This window comes from Callionymus lyra, chromosome 9 (genome assembly GCF_982586985.1).
Source record: "Callionymus lyra chromosome 9, fCalLyr1.hap1.1, whole genome shotgun sequence".
Classification (NCBI taxonomy): Eukaryota; Metazoa; Chordata; class Actinopteri; order Syngnathiformes; family Callionymidae; genus Callionymus; species Callionymus lyra.
In genome coordinates this window covers 5,959,574-5,972,862 of record NC_141826.1, presented here as the reverse complement: position 1 = coordinate 5,972,862, position 13,289 = coordinate 5,959,574, and the positions used below count along the sequence as shown (strand labels likewise).

Sequence of the window (13,289 nt, the reverse complement as noted above, 5' to 3'; positions counted from 1 at the left end):
TTTAGACTTTGGCGTCACACCGAGGTACTGCCCCCTGCTGGACACCATTTGAAAAACAAAACGGAAAACTACTCCTAAATAAGTTGTTTTCGAGTAATAATGCAAAATTCAATTACAATCGCTGTTTATTAACTAACCTTTATCTACTAGGTTCTGGTAGTGAGTGATACATGGGCGAAAAATTAGGTGAAATAAGGCGGCATTAGCTTAGCTACATGCTAACGTCATGCTACAGAGGTTGGATTAAATAAACGAATAAGCTTCGAAAATAATAAGCCAAATTGATAGATTTATTAAACCATATCGACGATAGTGAGATGTTTATTTCCCCGTGTAGCGACACAAGGATCTCAACAGGATAAAAAGGTTGTCGTGGTCAACGTTGACAAGTGTAACGGCTAGTTTTAGTGTTGTGACAAGTACAACCTTGAATCAAAAACTTCGAAGAGAAGGTAACAAACAAATCTTTTAAGAAATGAAACAAATAAACAACAAAAAACGGTCACTCACGGAACATCGAGTCCTCACCGATGTACGAAAACATGACGGCGATGACACCTGCAAGTGGACGAACGCTCGCTTCTGATTGGCTGACACCTGAACCTGCGTCAATGATGACGTACACGAGGCCTTTAATGCGTCTTTATCGAAGCGATATAAAAGGTAATTTCCACCTGGATTTACCGTATTTCGCATCGGACCTTCGGTAAGTATCACCTTTTCCAATTGAGTCCATCTTAGTTCTGCTTTAGCCACATTTTTGCTAACAATCCCACAACTGATCCAACGTCACTCAACACACACGTCAATAAAAAATACTTTTAATGTAATTTAAATGTAAATGACTCGTTTGAATTAGGCAGTAACTTAATTACTTTGACATGTTAATTAAAACAGCAAGAGATATTATAAATATAAATGTATTTATTTGTACAAGTAGTACAATTATTGTACAGTTTATTACCACAGATCATTGTTAGTAACATCACAATAATACACGTTTCCTAGTAAGTGTTGTTTCAACAGTTAAGGTTTATGTTTTAATTTTGGTTTAAACATATTTTATCTGATCAATAATCTGTTGTACAGATGATTTCAACAATGGACCTCGTCACTATCGATCTGAGCAGCTTCTCGTCCGAGTGGACTGATCCCAGCACGGAGTCGGACACAGTCCACTCCACGTTCCTGTCCATGATCGGGGACCTTCCGTCTGCTCCTGATTTGGACTCTGCTGCTCAAGACGATCTGCTCTTGCTCAAACTCATTGAAGAGGTTGATGTCGAGCAGTTAGAGAAAGACTTGACCTCAGAGTTCAAGATGACGACGGCCCCTGAAACCCACCCCTTCCAATGTGGAGCCACGACGGTTCCATCGTTTGGACGAGTGCTGTCAGAGAACACACTAAGGCACTACCATCAAGTCCCAGCTGGGTTGACTTGGGTCAACAGTGGAGTCCCCCCAGGGTTCTGGGTTCAGCCGCGACCAGCTGTGGAAGTCATGAGCCCGCTCGTCTTTTTGTAAGTGTCACACATGTTCATATCCAACTCCACGTCTTAAATATCGTCTCGAAATTAACTTTCCTTTTCATTCTAGCAACAATCAGAACATCCAGAAGACCTCCAGCCGCGCTCCTTCTCCGCCTCAGGCCTGCTCTTCCACGTTAGTCCTCACGTTTGATTCATCTAAATGCACACTTAACTCATAACATAGATCTAATGGCAATGATATGATGTTCCACCAGATGCTGTGGGGCCAGACCGTACATCAAGAGACCAGCGAACGCCTTCATGGTTTTCATGAGGGAGAACAGGCAGATGGTAAAAAACACCATGAAGCCGAAAGATAGTGCCGAGACCAACACCATCCTGGGGCACATGGTGAGTGTCTAGAACACAGCCAGATTTGAACAAGTCCGAAAAGCTCTTGTTTGACGACCTGTTTTCCCTGTTTCTACAGTGGCGGAAGTTGTCGTCTCCAGACAAGGATTTATACTATGGGATGGCAAAGGATGAGAGAAGAATCCACTCCGAGAAACACCCAGACTGGTCGGCGGGCAATAATTATGTAAATAACTTTATTTTCTCTCTTTCTCTTTTGGTAAGTGTTTTGTTAATCTTTTTGTTTCTCTGTGTGCAGGGAAGGAAACACAAGAGGGAGAGAAAGAAGAAGAATCTTATCATCTAAAGCCGCCGTTTTAACTGCTGTACATATGTTGAGTGTAAATAAATTATTTTTAATCAAAAAGTCTTTTTGAATGCAGCAGATGATGTTGTCTACATCAGGGCTCGACAACCTTTATTGTGTAAAGAGCCATTTACGGGTCGTGTCCCGCCAAAATAAAACTCTGTTTGACGGATAAACTGAATCCTAAAAAGCTAATAGTCCTATAAAGTATATTTTACAAAAACAGGAAAACTTATTAAACTTATTAAATTTGAAGGAACACTTGCAGGATATGAGAAATTGTCCCTTTCTCTTGTCCCTTGATTTTAAAAATGAAACGCAAGACAATCCGTTCTCTTTTCTAAAAAAAAAAAAAGTCCACCCTTTATTCCAAACATTTTTAATTTAGAAAAAACATAAGTATTTTCAAATATTTACAATGTACAAGTTGCCTTGTAAACAATACACAACATTTGCAAATATTATATTAAGAAATATACACTTTTATTTTCAAATATCATCCCTTAAAAATATTGTGGCCACATGAGCAAGAACATAAATTAATTACAATTTCAAGGGATTAATCTGCAGTATTTATTGGAATTTGGAATGATAATTTTAAAGAAGAAAACATGAGTAGGGGACACTTTGATTTCTCTTAACATATCGTTCAGAATACTTTTCACCGTCTGTCGGTCCTCCCTGGAGATGTTTGTCTTGAGTTTCAGTAGAGCGGACACGCGTTTTTCACTGGAAAGAAATGGACACGATTCGATAAATGACAGGTTATTCTAAAATGGCATCGATCTTTTGGTCTGGACTTTATACTCGTCCTGATAAAGTGGGGATACGAGGAGGCCAGTGTGACGACTTGCATCTGTATGGCCGGAACATCCTGGAGGCTCAACACTCCCGCAATCATGTCCAGGTATTCCTTCAGCCAGTTTTCTTTGGACCCCTGCACACACATGTTTTAATAAGCTTTTAATTATCTCTTTGAAAAGTTAAATTAAATGTTTTTTTTATATTGAAAAGTTGAATTTATTTTAATTGAAAAATCTTTTTCAATAATTAGTATATTTAAAGGTAAGTAAGTAAGTAAGTGTTATTTGTAAAGCGCTTTTCGAGGCTAGACCATGAATAGCTCTTAAAGTAAGAACCAGAAATTTCAAATTGATCTTGAAAGAAACTGGCAGCCATTGAGAAACTGACAGCCATTGAAGAGTTTTAAGGATTGGAGAAATGTGAGTTCTTCTACTAGAGTGGGTCAGAATTCTTACAAAAATGTATTGCATGAAACCAAACACACCCTGTTTCATTTTACAATATCGGTTTTCATGGCATCAATCATAATGTCATCAGCAAAGGGACAATGAAATCCCGCGAGATTCTGGCGATAACTGAGGACGAGAGGATACACTCAACATATAAAGGTCATTTATATTATAGTTCAATTGGTAGCCTTTTAAATAACTATAAATATAATGAATGTTTATGTTTTGTTTAGGCTACGATTAAAAATAAAAAAAGAAATCAGAAAATGTATTTTTGAATTATTGGAATTAAAATATCAAACTCTACAGTAAAAAAACAATTAATTAATTTTGAAAGTATTCAAAAAATTGTAACCACAAAATCAACCTTTCGATATATACACATTATTGAATTCAATTATTTAAAAGAAACAATTAAATGCTTAAACAACAACATTTCAATAAAAACAAGTTTAAGGTTAAATTCAACATATTCTAATGTCACTGAACTACGTCCATAGTTTCACCACAGTTTCTCACCTGATCACTGAACCAACGTTGTAAAGTGTCGGCGTCGCTCGTCACTCTGTCGAAGGCCTCCTGCTGCTGAGCCCGACTCCTCAGCTTCACGTCTCCCTTCAGCAGCCGTCTGACGTATTCCACCGTCACCTCCTGGTGCAGCTGTCCGATCAACTCCTGAAGACACGGATCATGAGTCTTAGCTCGTGAAAACCTTTTTTTTTTTAGCTCTTTTTTATTACCTGGTGAGAAGATTCAGGGGATGATCATCTTGTCGAACGTTGACGAGTGCAGCCAATCGTGGGTTCCAAGCTTTCTGTGGTTTGGCTGGGGCGACACAAGTGATGGATTTTTATTTTGATCACCTGTACGTCTGTTATTGACACTCACCTTGAGCGCCTGGTGGACCGGGCTCAGTAGGAACTGGTGCGCCGATTGTTTCATGTCGGCCAGGACGCTCATGCATCTCTCTCGAACGTCGTCCAGGATCATGGAGCTCTTCTTCAAAATAAAATCCCTGCAGACACATGACAGTTGAGTCACATGACCACCTCGCGGTCACACCCTGAAGTCGGAGGCTCCACCTGAATTGTTGAATCCATCCGAGGTTGGCTTTGATGAACGGTTTTCTGCTCCACTTGTTTTGCTTCATGACGTCCTCCTGGAAGTCCTTGAAACTAAAACATTAATTCATTTGAATCTTTTTTCTTTTGACGTGAGAGACGTTACCTGCACAGCGAGTCGCTCAGTTCAAGTTATACACTGGACCTTCTCTCTATCACCCACGACCATTCCCGCTGAGGTCAGCATTCCGTTGATGAGCTGAAGTGTGAAAATGAAGTCATGGTTTGAAACGTTACCGCTACTAGATTTAGCCAAAAGAATCCTTTTTTTTCAAATACCTGAATGATGTCATAGGACATGGTGAAGCTTCCGTCCTTCTTTGTCGGCTCGCTTTTCCACGATTCCCTCGCTTCCGCCAGGACTTGACTGATGAACGTCGTCATCTCTGCCTGATCAAACCAAAAAAAGCTTGATACGTTATCAATCACGAGTTATGATTAAATCCTACAATCTTAGGTGTATAAATAGAAAAGTGTTAAAGATCAACCGAGACATCTTATCTATAAAAACATTTGTTCCAAAGGTTGTTAAAGTCATAATACGTAAGTTTGAAAAAAAAAATGTTGGCTCCCCCTGTGTCAGAAAAATATAACTGCAATGCTGTCAAATCAGTCAACCATGCCTGTTCAAAATGACAACAATCGAACAGAAAATACATTTGAAAAAAAAAGGTTTTAAGAAAGAACTTTTTTTTTAATACTTTTTTAATTTGTAGGTATTTTTTTTTATCTGTGTATTGTTTTGTTGTTTAAGCGCTTTGTGACCCTGGTTTATGGAATAGGGAAATTCAGATTTTTTAATTATTGGAATCAAAATATCAAACTCTATATGTAAAAAAAAAAATTCATTAACTGTGAAAGTATTTTTAAAAATGTATTAAATAATTCAATAACTTTGTGTAGTTTTGTCTCTCAGGACAAACCTGATGATGAATGAATAATGAATGGAAATTACTTTTGTCTTGCCCATCAAAGTTGTCTTCAATGAAACGATTCACTAGTTACTAAATTAAGTCATATTGTAAGGGGTGGAGTCAATTTATACAACTTATATTTATAATAAACAAATGGTAAATTACATGTTTTTTCTTGTCTTGGCCACCTGAAACAAAATAACAATGCTTGGAAAATGTTTGTTTTTTTATCTTATTCTTCAATAATGTTTTACAAGCTTATATTACTGTGTAGTTAATGTGTAAATATACCTGTTGTTTGCTCAGGTACTGCTCCTGCAGCGACGCCACCATGTGGTCAGGCAGCAGACTTCCTAGACCTTCAAAGTTGATCTCTGGCGCCAAAAGAGGGTTCTTAAACAGTCTTATAGAATAAGAAGATTATATTGATAAATATAAAATCACTTTAATTTCCAGTTAAAAACAAAGAAGGAAGTTCAAGGTAGGAATAGCATTGGTGGGGAGTTGGACGGGCAACTTACCCAGGATAATAGTCAGTGACCCATTGCAGCAGGAACTTGCAGTCCTCATCCCCCAGCCCGAACTCTGCAATCTCCTCCAAGCCTTTGCTCATTTACTGGTGGTACAGCTCGGCATAGAACTGACAGATGTCCATCTCCGGAGGGTAGCAGCTCTTGACCACCTTCACGACCGTCAGCAGGTCCTCCTTCATCTGCAGGCCCATGCTGTGGATCTTCGCCTGGAGGCAGTTCTGCTTCACCGGACTGCTGAGACCGACGGGTTCTCCATTCGCTCCTCCACCAGGCTGGTGAGCACTTGGTCGTGTTGTTGCCTCCATCTGCTCTGCCTCCAGGATGGCGCCGACCCGGCCATTTGATCCACCAGTTGGTCCTGCTCCTCCTGCAGCTGGACTGCTTTCACGGCGGACACTAACACGGCCGCTTCTTGTTCCCCCTTCAGAGACTCTTGGTCTATATGGTCTGGATCACGAGAGTCTCCAGGATTTTCTGGTCCGAAACAAGCTTGAGGACTTTTTTGTCTTCCTCTGATTGACCAAACAGAAGCTTCTCTTTGTCCACCAGCTGAAGTGCTGCCTCGTAAAAGTGAGATTGCTCCAGGTCTTGGTCAAAAGAGACGACTGGAAGAGAAACAAATAAGTGGTTAGATATTGAGCGTTCCTTCTGACCTTTGCTGACTGGCCATATTTTGGGGAACCTCCAACCTCCGGCTGGGCTTCCCTCTGGGATCGGTGGCACGTGTGACGCCGCTGACCTTGACCGGAGCCTCATTCAAGCCGTTTGCTCTGCAGGAAAACCATAATACAGCGTTTAAATGACAAAAGGGTTTTTTCCATTCATACATGATTTTTTCTTACACTTCTGAATATTTTAAGATGCTGAACAATCATTTTTAAGAACAAAAAAACCCATTATTTGCCATTTTTTAACCTCATCTAGAGCCTGATATTTAATTATTGGCACTAAACTGACAAACATTATCAACTTCAACTTCTATCCTCAGCCAGATTTTATGTTAAAATACATTTACATTTACACAGAAATTCAAAACACATTGTTAACGCAAACATCCTACTCACCAGATTTGTTCGTTTTGAGAGGATTCTCTTCCAAGCAGCCTTTGGCTGATGTGAGCTCCTGGAAGTTACAGTCGGGGAAATAACTCTCTGGTCCTCTGAGCGTTGGAGGATTTCTGAGGCTACAGGCTCCTCCTACTTTCCTCCCACCCCTTGCGTGCACACACCCACGCACTCATCGTACTTTCACCTTCACTTTTGTGTCGTTGTTTGCACAAGCATGCTTCTAGTTTTCATGCGGCACCTTCATTCCAGGGCAGCAACATTTGGATGACTTTGCCAGGTGTTATTGTGAATAAAGGTCACAATTTAAATCCAAGTCAAAGTTTCAGGTCAAACAAAAATTCAATTAATTAATTTCATGCAAGGTCAATAAAAAAACTTTTTTTTCAAGATATCTTTGCATTTATTTTCCTTATTATTTTTGATTTATCTTCGTTTTAGCTTCATGTCATTTTATTACTTCATTTTCATTCAAATTTCGTTTTTTATATTGAGGGGCATTTTTATCCGTCTGAGACTCGGTTTAGATCCTCTACCCTCAAAGAAGTTAACCTTGACTTGACTTTTCACTTTGATTTAAAAAATAAATCAAAAGATCTTCATAGTCGTTTCTCCTTTCAACCTTTTAGAAAATGAAAATAAAACGAGACAAAACTGAAAAGATGTTCCACAGTGTAGTCGGTTTCAAAATAACTTTTAAAAAGTGAACAAATATGCAGTGGTGGAGGTTGTTCACCTTGACCCTGAGACAACACAAGGGATACCACAAACACATTTGTTTTAGGGCCTTCGGGGTCACCTTGACCCCCAGACAACACTAGTTCAAATTCCCGTTCTGGAGACTCTAATTATCTCCATGAACAAAATAAAAATCAAATCATAGCTTTTTATCCATTATATTGTAAATCTAAATAAACAAGGATCAAAAATGAATGATTTGAAAATTATACCTTCAGGGTAATATTATAATCATAGTTATTATATTCAAAAGTTAATACATCTAAAATGCACTTTTTATTTTTATTTGACCGAAAAAGAGAAAATATTGTGTATGAAAATATATATTTATTGACTAGTTTCAGTGCTGGAGAAGCTAATAATATGTAGCGGGTCCCAGCAGGGCCTTCGCTGACAGATATGATAATCCTGGAATTACAATGGACATGAACGACACCGGACCACAAGTGCTCATGAACCAAGTCTCTTGGATTATCTTTATTCACATATTTTCATTAAACTGCAATCGTGACTCTTCCTTTGTTCTTTTTCTTTTGCATTAGCAATGGTTTAAAAACCACTTTCAAAGTACATTTACATAAATGTCAATTTTACAATTTTCCTTTGAAAACAAACCATGTCTTTTAATCACTAATCATTTTCTTGTTATCAATCATTCCTTCACTTCCAACATACACCCTTCATTCTTTCATCAAGAATAATAATCGTACATTATGTACAGTAGATGCCATAAGTGAACACTTAATAAAACAAAATGAATCTCTTTTGCAGTTTAACTCGCCAAAACGGTATAACATATTTATTTCTGCGCGTGCTTTCAACCAGGGCGGCTCCTATAACTGGTCTGAACTTCATAGCACACAAATGCACAATTCAGACTCACACACCACACACACACGACTATTTTAACATATTAAATATTACCGCACAAAAGTCAAGGAGTCAAAAGAAAAATACACACAGAAGCATTTAACTACGGCCACGGACGCCATTTTAGTAATCGCCACGATCATGAACCGCAGCACTTTCTATGTTCACACACATAACTGTCATATCAAAAATCCTTATAAACAGTTTAAAGTAAGAGGAATTAAAGAAAGAGTTCTTAACCAACCTGGAATTACAATGGACATGAACGACACCGGACCACAAGTGCTCATGAACCAAGTCTCTTGGGTTTCACTTGTGCGAAGTATTGCCATGAATACCGTCGCCCGCAAGTGCTGCCACCTTGTGTCCGTTTTCTGCATGGCATTGCACATTTATCTTTATTACACCCTCTTAGTGGGACTAAACAACAAACCAAAAAGTGACAGAAAACATTATATAATAATATCTAAACAAAACACTTTTGTGAGTATCACAAATACATTTAAAATCTCACCAAGGATGAAAACTAGATTTGTTAAAATGAATGATGAATATATTTAAATATAATCTTTATGTCAACAATTTAAATAATAAATATCTATATCAATTTAAAAGAGCCAATACTATGATAAAAAGTGGGTTTGTATCCAGACATTTATACTCAACAGTGTCAAAGGTCGAGCCTGGGAGCAGGAAGTTGATGCAGATTTGACAGACAGTCATTGTTGAGAGAGAGAGGCAGGCGATGAGAATCACTGCGTGAGGAAGGTAACGTTAGCCGACAACAACTTGTTAAATATATCATTTGGATTTTGATTTGAGTGGAACTCCTGTATAACTCCTAGATGGATATCAGAAAGTCCGCAGCAGGGATAAAGCAATGAGGAATGAGAGGTAAGTGAAGTCCTAGCTAGCTAGACAACATAAGTGCGTCTTAAGTTAATGCTAAGTTAGCTTTAACGTCATTCCTTCTATCAATATGTGAATAAAGATAATCCAAGAGACTTGGTTCATGAGCACTTGTGGTCCGGTGTCGTTCATGTCCATTGTAAGTTGTTATGTTCTGCGATGCTGAACCCAAGAGCAGACAGAGGCGAAGTTCCAGAGAGTACAAAAGGGGTTTATTGAACGAAGGGGAAGCCGGTAGTTGAAGGGGAAGCCGGAGGGAGAGCGAGATCGGCGAGCTGGAGTGAGGGATCCGAGTTACTGCAGGCAGAGGAACAAAAGTTAGCTGAGGTCCGAAAAAACAACGAGAGACTTCAATACGAGAACGAAGGTAACACATAAACTGAGCCAGTCACGTATAGTTACCACGGTAGAGTAGAGTACGATCTGGCGCCGACCGCGGGGAATCCAAGGGTAGATGAAGGGGGTTGATTGGGGATCAGGAACAGGTGAGTGTGATTGTTGATGAGGACCAGGTGTGAGGTGAGGCGACAGGAGGAGTGGCAGACCAGGGGGAGGGGAACACAGCAGGCTGCTGTGACCACAACAGTACCCCCCCCTCAAGGGACGACTCTAGGCGGCCTAGGCCTCTCTGGGTGAGCCTGATGGAAGTCACGGATGATGGAAGGGTCGAGGATGGGACCCCGCGAAACCCAGCTCCTTTCCTCTGGCCCATAACCCTCCCAATCCACGAGGTATTGATGCCCCCTGCCCCGACGACGAACGTCCAACAACCGCCAAACTGTGAAAGCTGGGTGACTGTCAATCAAACGGGGAGGAGGGGGGAGGGGGAGAGAGAGAGCTGACGGAGACTGGCTTAAGGCGAGAGACATGGAAGGTGGGGTGAACGCGCATGGCTGGAGGCAGCTTGAGTGTGACAGCTGAGGGGTTGACGATGGACACAATAGGGAAGGGACCAACAAAACGAGGGGTTAGCTTCTTGGAGCCAGTCTTTAGGGGGAGATCCTTTGAGGACAGCCACACCTGTTGGCCCACCCGATAGGCAGGAGCGGGAGCCCGGTGGCGGTCGGCAATGCGCCGGTTCTGCTCGGCGGAGCGCAGCAGAGCGGAGCGTGCGACCCTCCACATCTTGCGGCAACGGCGGAGATGGTGTTGAACCGAGGGGACAGAGATATCCTCCTCCTCGGCGGGAAACAAGGGTGGCTGGTACCCCAGGGAACACTCAAATGGAGACATGCCGGTGGCAGCGCAGGACATGGAATTGTGGGCATACTCAATCCAAGAGAGATGGTCGCTCCATGCAGAGGGGTTGCGCGCAGCCACACAACGAAGTGCAGTCCCCAGGTCCTGGTTAGCTCTCTCAGCCTGCCCATTCGTCTGTGGTTGGAATCCTGAAGACAGGCTGACAGAGGCTCCAAGTGCTTGGCAGAAGGCCTTCCAAACTTGGGAGATGAATTGAGGGCCACGGTCGGAGACGAGGTCAGTGGGAATCCCGTGGAGGCGGACGACATGCTGCACAAGCAGCTGGGCAGTCTCTGTGGCACTAGGGAGCTTGGGGAGGGCAATGAAGTGAACTGCCTTAGAAAATCTGTCCACCACCGTTAGGATCACAGTGTGGCCCCTAGAGGGAGGAAGACCGGTCACAAAGTCCAGGCCGATGTGAGACCAGGGCCGACCAGGAACGGGAAGGGGACGTAGCAGACCAGCAGGAGCTTGATGGGAGGACTTGGCCCGAGCACAAACCGTGCAGGCGAGCACGAATGCCCGAGTGTCGGCGTCCATCGCTGGCCACCAAAAGTACCTCTTCAGGAGGGACAGGGTGCGGACCACGCCAGGGTGACAGGCGAAGCGTGATGTGTGGACCCACACCAGAACTTGGGAGCGAACCGCACTGGGCACGAAGAGACGGTTAGGAGGACCGTTACCCGGATCTGGTTCTGTGACTTGGGCTTCCCGGATGAGGGACTCAATTTCCCAGGTGACGGCAGCGATCCGGAGGCAAGAAGGGGAGAGGATCGTGTCAGGGGAGGCCGGTGCGTCCTCAGGGTTGAACTGACGAGAGAGGGCATCAGGCTTGACGTTACGGGAACCCGGACGGTAAGTGAGGGTGAAATTAAATCGCCCAAAAAAGAGGGCCCATCGGGCTTGGCGGGAATTAAGACGCTTCGCTGCCTGGATGTAGGACAAGTTCTTGTGGTCCGTCCAAACCACAAACGGTTGTTCAGCCCCCTCAAGCCAGTGGCGCCATTCCTCCAACGCCAATTTCACAGCCAACAACTCTCTGTTACCAACATCATAGTTGCGCTCAGCAGGTGCCAGCCGCCGAGAGAAAAACGCGCAGGGGTGAATCTTCTCGTCAGAGGCAGAGCGCTGGGTAAGGACTGCCCCCACCCCTGTGTCAGACGCATCGACCTCCACGATGAATTGCCTGGAGGGGTCAGGTTGGATGAGAATGGGGGCAGACGAGAAAAGTCTCTTTAGATCAGAGAAGGCAGTCTCCGCCTCGGGTGACCAGGCAAATGGGAGGGCAGGAGAGGTGAGACGAGTGAGAGGGGCTGCAACCCTGCTGTAGTTCCGGATGAACCTCCGGTAGAAGTTAGCAAACCCCAGAAACTGCTGCAGTTTCTTGCGGGAATTGGGGATGGGCCAGTCTGTCACCGCACTGACCTTCTCGGGGCAGGTCCTCACTTGTCCACTCGCTACGATGAACCCAAGGAAGGATACCGAGGTGACACTGAACTCACACTTCTCGGCCTTAACATAGAGTTTGTTCTCCAACAGCCGCTGAAGAACTTGTCGGACGTGCTGGCAGTGCTCCTCCTCGTTCCGAGAAAAAATAAGTATGTCGTCCAGATAGACAAAAACCGAGCGGTTGAGAAAGTCCCTGAGGACGTCATTTACAAGGTTCTGGAACACTGCAGGGGCATTAGAGAGACCGAAGGGCATGACCAGGTATTCGAAATGGCCAAGGGGGGTGTTAAAAGCAGTCTTCCACTCATCCCCTTCACGGATGCGCACCAGGTGGTAGGCATTGCGTAGGTCCAATTTTGAGAAGACTGTAGCGCCCTGCAGTGGCTCGAATGCGGAACTGATGAGGGGCAGGGCATACTTGTTCTTGATCGTAATGTTGTTGAGTCCCCTGAAGTCGATACAAGGACGAAGAGACTTGTCCTTTTTGGAGAAGAAAAAGAAGCCAGCACCAACAGGGGAGGAGGAGGGTCTTATGAGGCCAGCCGAAAGAGAATCTTTGATGTACTTCTCCATTGCCTCCCTCTCTGGCCGTGTCAAGTTATACAGGCGACTACTGGGCAAGGGGGCGCCGGGGAGGAGATCAATGTGACAGTCATAGGGGCGATGAGGGGGCAGGGTGAGCGCACAACACTTGCTAAACACCTCTCCTAGGTCATGATAGGCTGGGGGAACCAAGGAGAGGTCGGGGGGTACTTGGGGCGAGGGAACAACTCCCTCTGCTGGAGGTAGTGCAGATTGAAGACATGTGGAATGACAGAAGGTGCTCCAACTCACCACCTTGCCAGACGACCAGTCGAAATGGGGGTTGTGCAGCTTGAGCCAGGGGTAACCCAGGACCAGAGGGGTACGAGGAGACTGGATAACGTGAAACTGAAGTTTCTCATGGCGATTACCAGAAACAATTAATTCCAGGGGCTTGGTACGATGAGTAATAAGGGCCAGGTGGCGGCCA

General features: G+C 43.4%; 1 pseudogene; it reads right to left on the bottom strand.

The window, feature by feature from the left end:
* Positions 1–2,319: 2,319 nt before the first annotated feature.
* Positions 2,320–7,196, bottom strand: LOC148071564 (tumor necrosis factor alpha-induced protein 2-like; annotated as a pseudogene).
* Between the last annotated feature and the right edge of the window lie 6,093 nt (positions 7,197–13,289).